This window comes from Ambystoma mexicanum, chromosome 4q (genome assembly GCF_040938575.1).
Source record: "Ambystoma mexicanum isolate Mex_15411 chromosome 4q, UKY_AmexF1_1, whole genome shotgun sequence".
Taxonomy (NCBI): domain Eukaryota; kingdom Metazoa; phylum Chordata; class Amphibia; order Caudata; family Ambystomatidae; genus Ambystoma; species Ambystoma mexicanum.
Window position 1 is genome coordinate 1014323747 of NC_090928.1, and position 18363 is coordinate 1014342109.

The following is an 18363-nucleotide window of genomic DNA, read 5'->3' on the forward strand; positions in this document are numbered from 1 at the left end:
TGAATATATACCTCTCCTAAGCAAGCTTCTATGTATTCTTTCTACCTTGCGTTTTAGCGTATTTACAGTTATTGACCAGGGGGTCACTTTATTCTTCTTTATAGTCGCTAATACTGCATCATGAAGTATATGCTTCTCTTCATGCTTCAATTAAATCTTCATTCTTAAGTATTTTCATATCATTTCACATAGAGTTATAGATCTTCTTTCGGACATTCTTTTGCTGTTATTAGACTTTGTTTAACATGCATTTCACACATACATTTCACACATCATTTTATTCATGGGTGCTGCCTCAGTGCATATTGTGTCTCATACAGTCGATGTAGTATGGACAGTTTTCATAAACTTGTACATGGGTTCTCAATTATAGCTCCTTGTCTGTTACTCCAATAGAGTGGGGGAGGGAGGTGTTGACTAGGGAGAATGCGTCAACATGCTTCTCTACATTCCCCCTCTGGTTGCATTCTCGACCAGACTCTTGGCATCCTCTTCTGCAATTCCTGCTTGATCTTCTTCAATCATATCATCATATTTTCTTTTCTTTGGAACCCATATTGTTGTCACCCCCTCAGGTGGCCAGCATTCTTTGGGCCTCATTACACGTTGTCCGGTAAAAATCGGAATTTAACGGCCTGGCACTATCAGAGTGTCCGCCCTTGCAAGAGGCTGCTAATAGCGTCCCATCACGAGTATGCGGACACGAGCATAGCGCCATGCCATAAATGACCGTACCGCCCTGCCGCTAAATTCCCCAAAACGCCCCTTAGCGGCATCATCCAAACCGTCGATTGCGCCTCTGCCCTCCCGCCACATGTAAATAGCGGTCACCGCTATTACCGGTCACCGTTAAAAAGCGGAACCGGAAATTACGCCATCGCACAGGAACTGGAAAGAGCACGGCGGCCATCTTTAAAAACACAATCCATTGCCATCCTCTGCATCCAGGACATATATCCAGGGAACTCCAATCAGGAACCATGCCGGATAGCCCGAAGATGCAGAAGGCCCTAAAAAAAACAGCTGATCGCCAGCGCAAAGAAACATTTTCCAATGAGGAGCTTGTGATGCTGACCACCACACTTGCTGCCAATGCAGAAGTAGTGTTTGTGAATGACATGCGGAGGGAGGCCCTCCTTAAGAAAAAGGCCATCTGGACCAAAGTCGCACAAAAAGTCAGTGCAGTGGGCACTACCACCCGGAGTGTCAAGGACTGCCGCAAGAGGTGGGACGACCTCCGGGTCTGTGTGCGGAATATATTATCAGTGAACCGCAACATGGCAATGGGCACAGGAGGTGGTGCAGAGTCCCCATTGAAGTTGAAGGAGTGGGAGGAGATATGTGCCTCCACGATTGGAGTTGAATCGATCAAAGGGGTCGGAGATATGGAGCTTGGCGTGGCCATTTCATCCGATGGAGGTGAGGGTATACACCAAACAATGCGCAGTGAAGGGTGAGGGGTCCCCCAATCATGTGTCCATATGAATGCCGTGGATCCAGCCACAAACAGACATGCATGCATCACCACATACCCATCCAAAACAGGGCCAATCATGCATGAGCCAGCCAACATCCCCATTACCTGCCTCCACACTGAAGAGCCCCAAATGCATTGGACGGCGTGACGTATGCATCCTGCATAAGGCATGTCGACCCATAGATGATGATTTACCCCTTTTCTCACCCCTGAAGGATCACACACGGAAACTGAGAAGCCACAGACTTCAACACCTGCTCCCGCACCCAGGAAAAAAGCCAGGAGGGATGGCACGGGGGACACCGCCACATCCTCTAGGGGACCCAGGAGGAGTGACCATGATCACAGGGACAAAGGCAGCAGGAGCAGCAGTTCTACGCAGCCAGAGGCCATGCCTGCTGCCGTCGTGGCACCCACGGGAGTGTGTCTCCCAGCAAGTGAAGGCAGCATTGAGGGAGTGCACTCTGCTGCCACCAGCTCAACGGGTGAGGCAGCAGCCACTGCCCCACTATCGGATGTGGAGGTGGCACCTGGCATTGAGGATCTGAGTCAGAGCCCCATACCGACACGCCCCTTACTGTCAAGCCCGATGTTCTCACCTGGTCCGTTTAGCCAAGGCGGATCACCCACCCACAACCAAGATGTGTCATGGAGCCCCCAGGTATCCTCACCTGATGCCAGTGCAATGGATCCAGGCGCATCAGCCATCCCACCGGCAGCCACCATGCAACATGACCTCCCAGCCATCTTTCAGCGGCAGACCGAAATCACTGGTCTAGTAGGGCAACATGTGGCTGAGACAGGGCGCCTGAGGGAGGACATTGGTGCATTTGCACAGCAGACAAGGGAGTGCATGGAGGCATGCACCAACCGGATCTGCAATGAAATGGCCCAACTAAGGCAGACCATGAACCGCATTGCAGATGCAATTGAGCGCAGATGCCCACTCCCAACCCAGGAAGAACAGGGCCCCGCCTCCTCAGGGAGTTCACGGCAAATTAGCCCCCTACGCCGGTCTATGCGCAACCTGAGGCGCACCACATCGCAACCACCCGAAAACGGAGCAGGCACTGACACATAGGGCCATCAAGGAATATCTGCCACATGTGGAGAGGGACACGGTCACGCCTTGAGGCTCACATGGGAGTGTTGGGGGGAGGGGGGTAAGGGTTATTCGGGGGTGTTGTAGGGGGAGGGGGGTAAGGGTGTATTCGGGGGTGTTGTGGGGGAGGGGGGTAAGGGCGTTTGCACAGTTGGGGTCATGCACTTTCTGTTCACATTCTGTTCGAAATACACTGTTCTGAGGTTGAAACACAGCATGGTCTCCATCATTGTGTATGTGTGATTTTCTTTGGGACAGGGGCCTTTGTGGGCCTCAAAATGGGCAAAAGGGCAACAATGCACATCTCTCCTTCCATGATATCCCACCTTTGTACATGATGCTATTCCTGAATCAGATGCTGACGCAGATCCTGTCCCGCCGTGCCATCGCCTCTTGCATGTCCTGGCGGTGCATTTCACCCATACTCATCCACATCCACATCATGCTCATCTGGTGGTTGCATAGTGGCATGGGCACATTCTATCAGATGCACATTTAATTGTGCCTTACACATGCCATGGTCATCTTCGCCTTGAATCTGGGGGTTTGTTGGCTGCCCTTGTGGTATTTCTGGGTGCCCTGGTGGTGTTTGCTGCGCCAGTCTTGCCCTCCTCCTCCGCCTCCTCCTTCATCTGTGCTGCCTGTTGTTGTTGGTGCTGCACTGCAATCATGTACACAGGCCCATGTCATGCTGCTGGTATTGGGACCATCTTGCTGTGGGAAGGGGTGTGGGAAGGGGTGTGGTGTTCTCTTTAGTGCTGCCTGTCTCCATTGCCTCCACCTGTGCTACTTGTGTCCACCTGTGGCAGATGGGAACACTGCTCAGGTCTGTTAACGTGTGGTTTTCGTTGCTGTTATTAGCGCCATGCCGGTAACTGCTTTTTGGGTCTTTGGGATGCCGGTATTGCCATGTACGCATGGGATGTGATTCCGTGCTATTAGTGCCATGGCGCTATTTACGGTGTGGGGGTCACGCGCACGCGGCCCCGCCGCTATTAGTGGTACCGTACTTTACGGGTCCACTAATAGAGGTGGGTCTGGGTCGTGATCGGCTTGGGAGAATAACGTTGCCGGTATTTTGTTACCGGTAACGGTATTCCCTTCCCGGACAACGTGTAATGAGGCCCTTTATGTGTTCATCCACACTCCAGGTCATCAATAGACAGTAACCGGCTGGCACACAATATATCCATCATCCCACATACTGTTTCCCATCCTGGGGATAATAGAATATTGTTGGGTTGCAAGATAACTGTTTGTTATATTTTCTCGGGTACCTTCTTCTGTTTGCATTTGATCTCCAGTATGTTTGCCAATGTCAACATTATTTTCATTCCAATAGCTTTTTTGGCTGTTTTCGGGCACTGTCCCAGGATAATCCTTATGAGAAAGAATCCCAACATTACTAATAGTAATATTGCTCCAAGTAATTTAAAAGCATGGGCCAACCAAGATGGAATCCATTCAAACAAAGATGAGAACTGATTGTCTCCTGCAGTTTCATCTGTTTCATCGTCCATCGTTGTGTGAAGGGTCACTAGCATTGTTATTGCCTCTGTTAGGGTCCCATTTTCTCCACAATGAGCAGGTTAAAATGTACAGCAAGAAGGTCCGACCTTGGTGCACAGGTAACCTTCCATTGCTGTCATCAGATCTAGAACATACCTGTTGTGTAGAGTCATCAGCCTGATGGCTCTCAGTTCTTCCTTTATTGCATTAAAACCTTTTATTGTTGCACTGATTGTCCTCAATATGAAGTACCCTTTAGGGAATCACTAGTGTTGGGACATGTACATTTAATATGGAAAACACTCCTCCCCAAGCTTTAGGTAACTGCTTGTAGGCTCTGGATCCACAAGCCAAATACCGATCCATTAGAACTGCAGTTCCTCCATTAAATCCTGGTACTTCAATTATTTCTCCACATCCTTTATTTTTTACAACATAAACCTTGCCTTCATTCTTGAAGCAGGTTGCCACATTCTTTATTTGCAATATGTGCACTGGTCCTGCTTCGTTCTTAACCGAGGTTAGTAGTCTTGCATACTTGGCCCATGATTGTAAGCATTCATCATCCACCTTTTGCAACTCATGGATTCCTGCTTTCTTCAATACGTGTGCAGGGCAAGATATTAAATAATCTTCCCATCAAGTATTGGTTGCTACATGCCCATACACCAACAGCTGTGTTCTTTCCCAGCATCCTGGTTCTCCTGTTTTTTTCAGGCATGTCAGAGCAATTCTGTTCATATCAACAACTTTTATCTTCTCTCCAAAGTGGGATGCATATAAAAGTTGTTGTTTGTCCATCCTAATCCACTCTCCATCCTTGTTGTTTTTACATATGTTTTTTCATAAGGAAACATTTGTCTTGATCGCTATCCTAAAGTTGCCCACTTCACTTCAAATTGGCCTCTTGTAGTGCTGGCTGCTAAATGACTGAGACATGTTGTATCATGTGGTGACAGTTCACTTGCAATAAATGTTCTTCCCGCATTCATGGCATATGGTGTTAAGAAACATCCATAGCAGTTTTCTTCTGACGTTCTTTCTTCCACCTTTTTCATGTGATGATACCATAAATGATTTGCCAAATTAGCCAATTAATCTACATGTGCATTAATACTGTCATTATCTTCTCCAGCATCTCTTTTCATTTGGGAAAAGGGTTTTTAAACATATGAACATAATGGGTTTCTTGGCCTCTTAATATCAATAATGGACATTTTGGGACCAGTAGGGGATGGCTTATGTCCTACTTTCTCACTGCTTATAATATGTGTAAGCGCCAATGTTACAAGGAGAATGGTCTAAATCAGAATACCACAAAAAATTCACAAATTATTCTGCGGCTGGTAACAACTTTTCTTCGAGCTACAGCTATCAACTCTTGAAACATTTCCATTGTTGCCACTTTATTTTTGCTTTATGTCAGTTTTGATCATTTTAACTGTAATTCATAAATTCATAATAAGAACTGTAAAATGTTGCCAAAACAATTCTTAAAACAATGGCGCCATTTTTTGGATACCCCAAAAATGTCACTATTTGCGTATTTCTCCTTGTTAACGCTGGGTAATGCTGAAGTATATAAGAGAAAACAGCAAGTAAAAATGTATGGACAATTGGCAACATAAACGCTCAAACATTATTTTCTCTCTTTAATTATTTAATTATTCCATAGTTTTCTCTTATTCCAGTTCTTAGAGAGATATGTCAATGTTATTGCAGCTGAATTAGTTAATAAATCAATTATAATCTAAAAATGGTTTGTTTTCTCTATCCAAGTCTTTGGTCATTGATCTTGTGGGCTTCTCTTGCTTCACTCTGAGGACTTGCTTCACTGGAAAGGCGTGCTTCACTGTGGACACATGCTTCACTGGAAAGGCTTGCTTCACTGTGGGCACTTGCTTCACTGGAAACCGGTGAAAGTACATTTTGCTTCACTTTTATACAATTTTATATCGTGGAGGTGGATCCCAGCCCTTCTTCCTTTCAATTTAGCAGCAGTAGGACTTTTGTCCTCCATCTCAAATGGGCCCTCAAATCGAGGGGTGATCCAGGTGCATACAAATTGGCGTACTAACAAGTGGTCCCCTATATATACTGGCAATGCCTTTAATATGTTTTCCAAATTGTTTGGCGTATTAACCTCTTTGTTTACATTTGACCCCTCCTGTTGAGACTTGATCCGTTAAGAAATAAAATAAATATTTTGAATCATTGTTTTGAAATAATCATGCATTTCATTGCCTAGTGCCTGTGCTATACTGTGGGCATCTGTATTTGCCCTTGTTGGAGGGTGGGGGTGTGAGAGGAGTCCTCATTCGGCATTCAGTCACCATCTCATGGGGCATTAAATGGTGATCTGAACCAGGTTGATTTCTCAGTGCATTAATGCAATAGGTAGGCAATGTAGCCCTCCTTTCTTTAGTGTTAACTTTAACTTTGCTATCATTTTCTTCAAAAGCCCATTTACTTGCTCACATATTCCAAAGGCTTGTGGTTGAGAGGCGTTAGGCGATAGTGAGATTATATTTTTAAAGAGTTAATTCACAAAATGCGGTCCATTGTAGGATCGCAAACACCCACCCCCATCAACTTTGTGGCACATGCAGCATCAGGACACATGCACAGTCCTGCCTCAATCTATCTAGAAAAGGGACAAACTACAACTATTATGTATCGATGTGGCACGTTTGGCCTCTATGTCTGCGGCTTAATTTCTATCAGAGATTGTGTTCTTTTTTAATGCGCTGCACATTTTACAATGGCTATGTTTTCTGGGATTCAATGAGTTTATCTAATAGCCCCGCATGTTGCACTGGAGTGCTGTCTGCGTGCAGTAAGCCACTCCTCTTCCAATGTGCTAGACCTGCATGTACTGTTGACATCACATATGCAGAGTCAGAGTACACCGTCACTTCCTCATCCTCAAAGCTTTGCAGTGCATCAATAAGCGCAGCTAATTCTGCAGCCTGCACTGAATATGTTGCCGGTAACCATATGCTCATTAGTACTTCAAAGGTGCCTTCTCGGGTCAACCTTACTACTGCCGATCCAGAATGTCTCACCACAGTTTGTTGGTCTAACTTGGATGAACCATCAGAGAAAACCACTGGCCCTATTCCTAGAACATTCTCTCTAACATGTGGACTATATTATAACATTCAATGTAAGTGACAGAGTCATGCACATCATCATCTTCTCCCACTGGTTTAGCTATAAAGGTTGCTGGATTCACTAGACTACACCTTACAATTTTAACCACCAGGTTTGACATAATTCCTTCATACCCTGATGCTATGTGGGTGGTCAACGTTCTCTTGGGCCTCTCTAAAATTGCAAATAACGCATGCTCTACAAATAGAGTTATGGAACATCCCCTAGTTGTACTTGAAGCCTTTTCTATGGCAAATGAAGCAGCCACCAAAGATTGCACGCAATGATAGTGTCCTTTCATACCTGGATGCAAGATCCCATTGTAATAGGCTAATAATTTGTGACCATGTTCCAATGTCATCTTCTGTGTAGGGACTGCTGTCATGACCTCTCCATTTGAATGGTAAAATAAAAACAATTATTCACTATAATCTGAAATCCCTAATACAGGAGATGTGCTAATTGCATGTTTTATTGATTAAATACTTCAGTCATGTCATCTGTCCACACCAATATAGTTTTAGCTACCTGTGCTTCTTTAAGCACTTTTAAAAGAAAGTGGCTGAATATATCTACTGTAGTCAAAGACCCAAGCCCTGCAGTAATTGCACAGACCTAATAATTGCTGCATTTGTCTCACCATGTTTGGCTGCATCGTTCTCATAATAGATTCAGCTCTTTCAGGTGTCACTCTTTTCCCTTCATGCAATATTAACTGTTACATGTATAATCCTTCTTCTTGACAATACTGTAATTTTTCTTTGTCGACTTTATACAATTTCTCTGCAGCTATCATTATAAGTTTAACATAGTCTTCTTTGCATTTCTCTTCGGTCTCACTACACATTAAAATGTCATCTATATATTGAATAATGGCGCTTTGGAGCTCAACATTCCCTAAATCCATTTGAAAGATTCTGTTAAAGATGGAAGGCAACTCGCAGTACCCCAGAGGTAGTCTAGTGTGTGTTTCAGGCGAATTGCTCAATATGAAAAGGAAGTTAAATACTGTGAGTCTTTGTGTAGGGGAATCGACAACAGTAAAATACCTGGCTGTTGACGGAATATTTGATAATATTGTTGCAGGGTTTGGAACTAAAGGAAACTCTGCTTTGACTATATGGTTTAGAGGGAGAAGTTCCTAGATAAATCTCCATGACCCCCCCCTTCGATTTCTTAATAGGGTACACGGCCGTGTCGCCAGGCGAATCTGATGGTACTAGAATGTCTTGTTTCATTAATGCTGATATGGTTTCTAATATCCCCTCATCCACTTCCCTGGACATTGGGCACTGCTTTGCACAAAGATAAATAGCTGGTGCTCCTACTCCTTTCAATAGGCCTACGTCATATGGACTTGTGGTCCATAAGGTACTTATCACATTTTCCATGTCTTCCTGAAAAAATGGCGGTTTCATTTTTACCAACGCCATTCTCTGTGGTACCTCTATACTCTCAAATTTATAAAGACTTATAAAGAATACTAATTTGTCATCCCTAAATAGTTTCTCATCTGTCAGATCTGTCCATCTATATCCTTCATTGAGGGCTATCACTGTTCTCCATCCTTTTCCCTCATCGGCTGTACCATGAAGCATCACCCTTTCCTCACTTACCACTCCTACATCTAATTCAAAAGGAATAATTTGCCCTTCCTCATCATCATCATCCATGGGAAAAATGTATCAGGTAGTCTTATTATTTTACTTGTTAATTAAGGTAACCATTATAGTAAACCATGAACTCCATATAAGAATAATTGCTCATCTAGAGGGACTCCCCGCAAAGCTTTTCTTCCTAGGATAGATTCCTCACTTTTATATAATGTATCCCGGGGTGAACCCTTTGCCTTTGTCAGTAAACGATATTGTCATGTTAGGTTTTGTCATCAAATCACATCCTAATAATTCACTGGTGTCTGTTTAGAATGTAACTATGGCATAGACATGTTGTGTTCCCCCATAGAAATAATAATTTATCTGTAAATGGAACTAAAGTCGTCGCACCAGTAAATCCTTGAGCATTCATGGCAATGCCTGACATTGAAAATCTTCCCTCACAGACATAGGAATGAGTCGCTCCTGTATCTACAAGGAATGAGTATGTCTTGCCTCTTATCGTCACCTTAACCCTGGGTTCCTCTTGGAGGTCTGGTGTTCAGTACTATCTGTAACACATCAGGTCATCCTGTGGGCTGTCCTATTGTGGATATAAATTCATCCTTGTGCCTGTGAAAGGATTTCCTCCAGCCACAGTCGCACTCCCTAGTTTAGTTTTGACTACCTGTGTAGCTCCCGTATCCATCTGCTATTGTGGTGTGCCAGTCTGTTGCATTGGGATATATTGTATCTGTTGAGTGGGTGCCTGTTGCATTTGCATGGGTGCTTGTTGTTGCGGCTCCTGAAATGATTGCGCTGGCATTGCTATTTGTTGGAATTGCTGTGGTTGTGCCATTTGTGTCTATGTTGGGTCTTGCTGAAAATGATGTGGTTGTGGCACAAATGCCTGATTTAGCATGTGATCCTGGGCATAATATCTTTGCAAATGTGTGTTATGTTGTGAAGCATATCCTATTCCCCATCTTGAAGACTTCTGCAAACTCTAGTCATGTGCCCTTATTTTACACAATTCCAACATAATGATTTTCCACCATTAAATCATCCACTTCCTTGAGGGTTTTGAAATCCTCCTCATCCTCTTCCTTGAGGCCCAATCCCAGTGCCTCTCGGCACATAATTATTCCCATTCTTACCTTGGGCATTGACAATATTATTTGCTGCAGGAATTGCACTATTTGTGCCATGCTTCCCTCATTGCTTGTCAATACTGCTCCCTCTATGATATACTTTGATATTTTTTTCTGCACCAACTTCGCCTCTTTTTGCTTTCTTCCCTCAAGTTTTTTCTTATCTCTTTCTCTTAATATTCTGCAATAATGCACAATTACCAACTGTATCTCTGGCCATGGCTTTGCTTCCACTCCCGCCTGTTTCTTTAACTGCCTTTATAATGGTTCTGGCAGTCGTTGACATAATATGTGGTAAAATATTGCTACAGTTTTATCCCATGGTTCATGTATCTCTGCATTCCATTTGTCTTGAATATCCTGAATAAAAGCAATGGGGTCTTCATCCTCCCTTATTTTCCTAGTCAATATTGCCCCAATATCCAATGTATCTACATATTACATTCTAAGCACTTGCCATAAGTCTGCTCTACAATTATTGAATGGCACTCTGTGTTTTGTGCAGTTACCTTTGGGTACCCTGTCCTTTTCCAAATGTCATCAGATCGATCCCCTAGAATGGCTGACAATAGGCCTTGTATATCGCCTATAACTAACGTCATCCCGGACATCCTTTTCTCTAATTCCTTAATCCATTTTCCCGCAACGGAAGTCAAACTCGGCAGTGTGCATTTTAAATTGTCTTTATCGATATGGTGCCATGGTATATATTGTGGTCATCCCCCTCATTTCTCTAACAGTGGGAACTGAGAAATCCCTGCTCCTATGTCATACCTACCCATGCCCCATGTCTTCCAGGCAGCATTATCATTGCCTGCTTGTTTTCTCCCTGTCAATGCCCTCAGTCTGCCCATGTTTAGTACTGGTGTTATCCAAGCTGCGCTGAAGCATGCAGTGATTACTCCCCTCTTCACAAAAATTTATTTAGATCCTTTGGCCATGGCCAATTATAGGCCCTTCGCCCTTCTCCCGGCTATAATGAAGCTTATGGAGGCTGTCATTACACCACAACTGTCTAAATTTTTGGAAAATAACAACTGCCTGCATCCTTTTCAGTTTATATTCCACCCAGCTGGTGGTATGGAATCCATTATGAAATCTCTGTTGGATGATTTAGCCCAACTCTAGGACCACGGGGAAGACGAAGTGTTAATTCTCCTGAACCTCTCCGCAGCTTTTGACATTGTGGGCCTGATTCACAGAATGTTTTCCTATGGGATTGTGCCATTATAAAATGCTTCTGGCAATCAGGCCCTCTGTATCATGCCATCCTCCTGACCCACCTTGAGCAGGCAGGTGTTACAGGGTCTCTATTGACATGGTTTGAGTCCTTCTTTGAGGAACAGACGCATACTGTCTGCGTTCAAGCATGCCATTCCACAACGTACGTTGTGACTTGTGGGGTGCCCCAAAGATCTGCCTTGTCTACTCTTCTTTTTAATTGTTATGTGCGTCTGTTGGCTGATTTGATTGCGTAGTCTGGAGCCCTTGTTTATACCTACGCCGACGACACTCAGTGTTTCTGATGACTCCCATCAATTTGAACCTGCTGCCAAACTCTGGGACTGCTTGTACAGGATTGGCAAATGGATGTCAGCCAACTTGATCAAGCTGAATGGGGCTAAAACAGAGGTGCTGCCATGTCCAATGGTATGTGCATCAGTATAGAGCCCAGGGGTAAGACTTGTCCCCAGTTGGTTGTGAGATGCTCAGATTTCAGTATTCTTTAATGCTGAGTTTTGAACATTTAAAATCCTTAGGAAGATACTGCCTCTTCTGCCCGCTGTTAGCCGTAACATATTGATCACATCAATGATAATGGGGTCACTGGACTACTGCAACGTGATCTACCTGAGGCTGCCCAGGTATCAGCTACAACATAAGCAGGTACCCCAGAATGTTGCAGCAAGGTTGGTCCTTGATGCCCCCCATTAGACTCCATCTATCGCTCTCCTGTGATGCTGGCATTGGCTGCCAGAACGAATACAGTTTAAGATACTTTGTGTAACTCACCGAGCTCTATACAACATTGGGCCAGAGTATTTACAAGACAAGATAGAGCACTATGAACAACTAGGAAGCTGCACTCCTCTACTAAGGCTCTCCTTAAAATCCCTAGATTTCAGCGGGCATGCTTTGGCAGCCGCTTTTTCTCGGTTATGGCCCCCACACTGTAAAATCTTCTTCCTCTGATACTCAGAGTTCCAGAGGAGCACCTTCCCTTTCGAAGGCCACTTAAGTCCTTCCTGTTTTAATCTGCTAGCGTGCATTTGTTACTGATTAGTTTTCTTTGTACCGGCAAACAGCAACGCCTAAATGCCTTTGGGCCGTAGTTGCACTTTATATGTTGTTTAACACATAAGGCAGGGACAAATCGCCTGTACTATATCACCGTCCTTTTAGTTGTTCAGTATATGGTATTGGTTCTTGTGTTTTTCTTATAGGGTTATCTAGATCTAGCCCTTGTACCCCTTTATCTATACTCAATTTTCTTGAAAATCCTCATGTCTCCTTATATTTTCTCCCTTCCTTGTCTGACATCATTATGCCCCAACTTGTGTGACTATTGTCCTCTTCTGCATCCTCAAGATCTAACCCATTTAAGGATATAGTCCAATGATCATTCATTCCGACATAATCTAAACTTCCTCCTGTTCCCCAAAAGGATGCTCCTTGTTCGCCTTCTTGAGTTCTGTATCCTTACTTATCCCTCATTTGTCTAGGTAGCTTACCCATATTTGTTCCTATACTAACTGTATCTTCTTCTCTCCATGTTGGTATATCTAATGGTCCTTGCCGTCCGCATGGGATGGTTGCGTGCCTCTCTCTTCTTCAGTTTGCGCTTGTGTTTCTACGGGTATTATGCTTCTACGGCATAAATCTTCAATCTCATAATCTTTAAATTCTCTGCTTCTATTTGTTTCTTCCTCCCTTCTCCTAGTTTTCCTTGTTTCCTCTTCCTCTCGCCTTCTATGTAACCTATGTGCTTTCAATCTTTGAGCTTCTGCTTCTCATTTTTCCTCTTCTAACCTCTCTTTCTCTCGTTTTGCCTCATGCCACCTTCGCTCTTCCCTTCATTTGCATTCCTGGTCTCTCTCCTGTTTATGTAGCTTCTCATCTTCCTTCTCTTTTGCTTTTTTATCTTCTTCTTCCCTCTTCTCTCTTTATTGATATCCACCAATACCTTTGTCATCTGATTTAAGTAATATGTGTCCTCCCAGCCATTCATTCTGAACGATTTTTGTACACTTAGCCATATTGGTTATTCTCCTTTGTGTCTCCGCCTCTTCTATCTCTATCTGTTTATTCTGTCTATCCTTCTCATCGCGCTGCTTACTTTCATTGTATGTCTGTATATATTTAGGTTCTGTATTTTTGCTCGCTTCTTCTGTCTCTTCACTAATATAGGCAGGGGGTTCATATTGTGGATTAACATACCCTGCTGCTGCTGCTTTCAAGTCCTTTAAAGGGTAAAACCCCTCCTCTTTTTTCTTAACATCTTTTTTCTCAGAGGGCTAAAGAGGGGGTGAAAGTGTTACATCTTCCCCGTTATGTTGATTAAGCATCCACGCCTATAGACTGGATCTTCCTTCTTCTTCTGATACATTTTCCAGAGCTCTAACACTTCCAATCTCTTCTCTAACTTCTTTCCCTTGTTTGTAGCATGTAAATATGTCATCACATTTCGTAATACTATGTTTGATAATGAACCTCCTGTAGGCCAGGGCATAAATGTTTTATTGCCCGTGCCCTTAATCCATTCAGAATGGTACTACATAATCTTGGCTGTGTATCTTGGCAATGTCCTGCATAGGTGTGTGAGAGGTAAAGGAGACCCTCCATTATGACAAGCCAATTCAGGCTGTCAATACTTACATTGTTTTCTTACTTCCAAATTAATAAAATATATTGTGTCAATATTTTTGAGTAGGCACCATCAACTCCCATTCGTATTCCAAAAGCTCAGGATGTTTCCCCTATCTTTATTTATTAATTTTTAAAACAAAATGTATTTCACGCTATTTTTCTAACTATTTTTATATCGTTCTTGGATTTTAGTATCTTTAAACTGTCTTCTATACTTCTATTTTCGTTTTATTGAACTCTAATTTCCGATCGACGATCCTTTGTCAAAAAAGTAGACAGAAAAAATGGTTTTATTTTATCTTGCTTTATTCTTTATTCATATTTGCTGTTTATTTTAAACACATTATTTTGTATACCATCATATTACACCCTTTATATATGTGCACTTGTAATATTACATGGACGCGGTAGCGTCCATGTAGTTATGGTTAAGTTGGTGTTTCCATAGGAAGAGCATTTTTTGGGTGGCTTATAACTTCGCTCCCTCTGGACGAATCCTCACCAAACTTTGCAAAAAAAGTATATGGCCCACTCTGAATTTAAAAGTTTGGAGAGGTTTGGTCCAGGGGGGGGCATGGTTATAGCGGGGGGTCCCAGAACTTTTGTTTTTTCCCATAGACATAATGGGAAAAAACTTTGCGCATGCCTACAGCCCAAACCGCTGGACGGATTTACACCAAATTTGCGGCAGGAGCGTGCTTTTGCAAATTTGGTGTAAATCCATCCAGTAGTCCAGTAATCACCAAAATGTAAGGCAAAAAAATGTGTGATATCTCCGTTCGCTCCGCGGATGGACTTCCCGGTTCGCTCCGCGGACAGTGCCCTGATTGGCCGAGCGGCTTGCGTGATGTCCGTGGACATGCGACGTGTTCGCTGATTGGACGGCGTGGTGCGTGAAGCGCGTCAGATTTTCTGTGGCGCCCGCCATCTTGCATTCGCGGACGACCGCGGACAGCGCGGTGAAACTTGGATTAAAAATTGTATTTAGTGGAGTGTGTTGGTGTGTAAGAGTGTTTGGGGAGGGTGGGGGAGTATGAGATAGGTTCAATGTTCTGTTTTTTTTATGTGCTAGACGCTTTTGTTGTGTTCAATTTGTCTGCGGACAACACGGCTGTTCTGAAATGTTCTATATAAAGTAAATGGTGGGGTGTTCTGAGGACGGAGTATGTGTCCGTTTTGTTCGGAAGCAAGCTAAAATTGAGCTAAGAACACTCGCAGTGCCCTTAAATGTTCGTACATAAACAAAATGGGGGTGTCCTGAGGACGATGTCCGTATTGTACTCTGGCAAGTTGAATGTGTTCTAAGAACACTCGCGGTGTCCTGAAATGCTCTGATTACTTACCTAGTCCTACTCTTCCTCGTCACAGTACTGACGACCCTCCTCACCCTCCCTGCGGGGAAGGTCCCATGCTCCGGCTTGTTAATATGAAACTGAGTGATGTGGATGTGGGGGAGGAGTTATAGTAATTTAAAGAAATCAAAGATGGTCCTGTGTCGGAGGCAGGGGCCTCATGAAGTAAGTACTGGGACGAGGAAGAGTGGACGTGGAGGTAATGTTTGCAATTAAACAAAATGGGGGTGTTCTGAGAACGCTGTTCGTATTGTTCGTTGTCAGGTTGAAAGTGTTCTAAGAACCCTCCTTATGTCCGTTGACATTACAATTTCCTATGGCCCTTTCCCGACTTTTTGTCCACTAAACAAACGATAAATCAGGCTGCTGTGCGCCGGCATTATGTGATAATCCTATCGCTTGCCCCATCGACCTGGCTGACCTGCTTTTGCGACACTAAATAATACCTCCCGCCCCTAAACCTGACATTATCAAAGCATTCATATTCCCTGTCTCTCTCTGTGACGTTACAGGGTGCGTAGCCAAACGCGCCCAGTCGTCTCCAGTCCTACGCGACTTTACACATAACCTGGAAAACAACACAGATCATCTCACAACACAGCGCGCCACAATTCGGAATATGAAACTGTGATTTAAAAGCAAACAGCAAGATTGTACATTTCGTAAAGTACTTTTATTTGACATCAAATGTTTAGAGAATATTCAGCGATTTGCATTTGTCTTTGCAGTCGATCCGCAAAAGTTCATCTTGAGTCACGCGCTATTCCTTTGCGGTACACAGGATGTTGGTTTATGATAAAAGAAGCACTATGGTCGCACTGATAATCGGAAGGCTGTTCCAACAACGAGGCATTAGACCACCATAATGGTTGGTATGTTGCTTCTAGCCGCCAGTACCGCGTAAGGGCATATTGGTCCTTGGCGATTGTCCCATAAGATGGTGAGGGTCATGAAGTTGTTTAGAAGTAGCTGCACCTGGCAGTTGAAAAATCCATCGGCCGGGGTCTGAAAATCGTGGCATTGACAGTAGGGAAGGATGTACCTGTTTTAAAAACATAAATTAGTCTCATGAGCCGATCTTCATTAAAAATCTTAATTTTATTTATTATGGCGTGAAACTATTTGCTAGTGAGGATAGTGCAACGGAGTATGTTAACTTATTCCCACTAACCCACCCTCTCTCCTCTGCCTTTTTCAGAGCCGTCTGAGCGCCAGGGGACCACTTCGGCATTGATAGTGCGCGGTACAAAACAATATGACACATTGAATGAACAAGTACAACTTAACCGGGCTTTAACGCCACGCTATTGTTATTATATTCCGGTATAAAATAATCTAAAGGGTTAATTATATTATATTGGCATTTTCCATTGTCTACGCGTAATGCAGTCCCTAAATATGACTCTGTCTGTGCCAACTATTTTCTCATAGTGATATAATATATAAAAGCGGTTTAGTTTCAGAAATTTCATCTTTATCGTCTCTTACGTTTTTGCACCCCTCCTTCAAAAGAAGTCTTTTGTCACGATCCCTGTCTGTCAAGGTACAAAAACAAAAGAACCTTATAGTGCGAGTCATGGGGCACTCCGGCCCACGAGCAAAATATGGAAGCAGCTGACCTTCACTGTGAACGAGCATAAATTCTTACTTTGCAACATTCTGTGTGAAGCCATCCCTGAGAAATTGCTTTTTACACTCCATCTTTGTATATTGTCTGTGTGCTAATGAAAAAAGTTTGTTAAAGGGAGTTTATGGTTAACTTGCGCTACTAAAAACCTATGAAATTCAGTAAAAAAACTTTATTAAAGGGACGTTATGGTTCCAAGTAAAACCGAAAAACCCCTGAAATTCACCAGTTATGGTAAACTAAGCAACCATAACTCGCGCCACCACCGTGCACTGCTAAACCTAACACCCAGGACATCAAAGATGACATCACAAATGTCATTGATGACATCACTGATGACATCACATGTCTGACGCCTCCTTTTTTCCTTTCCTGACATATCTAGGCCACATGATTTTCTTCAGTAACAGTCAGGAACTAAACATTGTAAATGTACTATATTTGTGGCCTTATCCTTCAAGTATGTTCTTACTATAATTCCCTTATGGTCCACTCATATCATATAAAACATATACATAGGGGAAGACACAACCTTGAAAGACAGCAATCATTTTTGTGCATCAAAATTAACAGTAGAGTTATCAGCACTTTCTGATAGTTTTGATGTTTTTTTATTACTGTACTTTCCCTGTATATGCTCATATTTTTACATGTTGTACTCACACTATTTTCCTTAGGGTCCAGACACATCATGTGATATATATAGATAGGGTAAGTAACAGCTTTGAAACAGAGCAATTATTTTCTCTGCATAAAGTTAATCAGTTAGGTTATGAACACTTTCTGCTACTATTGCTGTTTCTTTTTCTTACTTCAATTCCCTTGTATATATTCATATTTGTATCTGGTATCGTCTTTTTGTGATTTGTCTATAATAATGCAATTATGTAGTAAGCGGTTTTTATTACCTACTTATCACACGTTTCACTGTACGCAAAACTCTAATATGAAAACAGTTATCATTTCACTATTCAACATGGCAAGCTTATGAATATTGCACCTCCATCATGTATGCTGCACACAATGCCTATGTTTCTACATGAGTACCTTAGTATACTGGATTGAAGTTAATAATAGAATGCTATTTATATCAATGCATAGCTTAATACACTGATTAGCACTTGATATTTATTCCAATAATCTTTGACACTTTTTTTATTACCATTACACTAAGAATCCCTTGTGCAGACTTTTCATGAAAGGTAAATGCACATGTGATGTCATCAGTGATGTCATCAATGACATTTGTGATGTCATCATTGATGTCCTGGGTGTTAGTGTTAGCAGTGCACGGTGGCGGCGCGAGTTATGGTTGCTTATCTTACCCTAACTGCCGAATTTCAGGGGTTTTTCGGTTTTACTTGGAACCATAACGTCCCTTTAACAAAGTTTTTTCACTGAATTTCATAGGTTTTTAGTTGCGCAACTTAACCATAATGTCCCGTTAACAACGTTTTTTTACTGAATTTCATAGGTTTTTAGTAGCGCAACTTAACCATAACGTCCCGTTAACAACGTTTTTTTACTGAA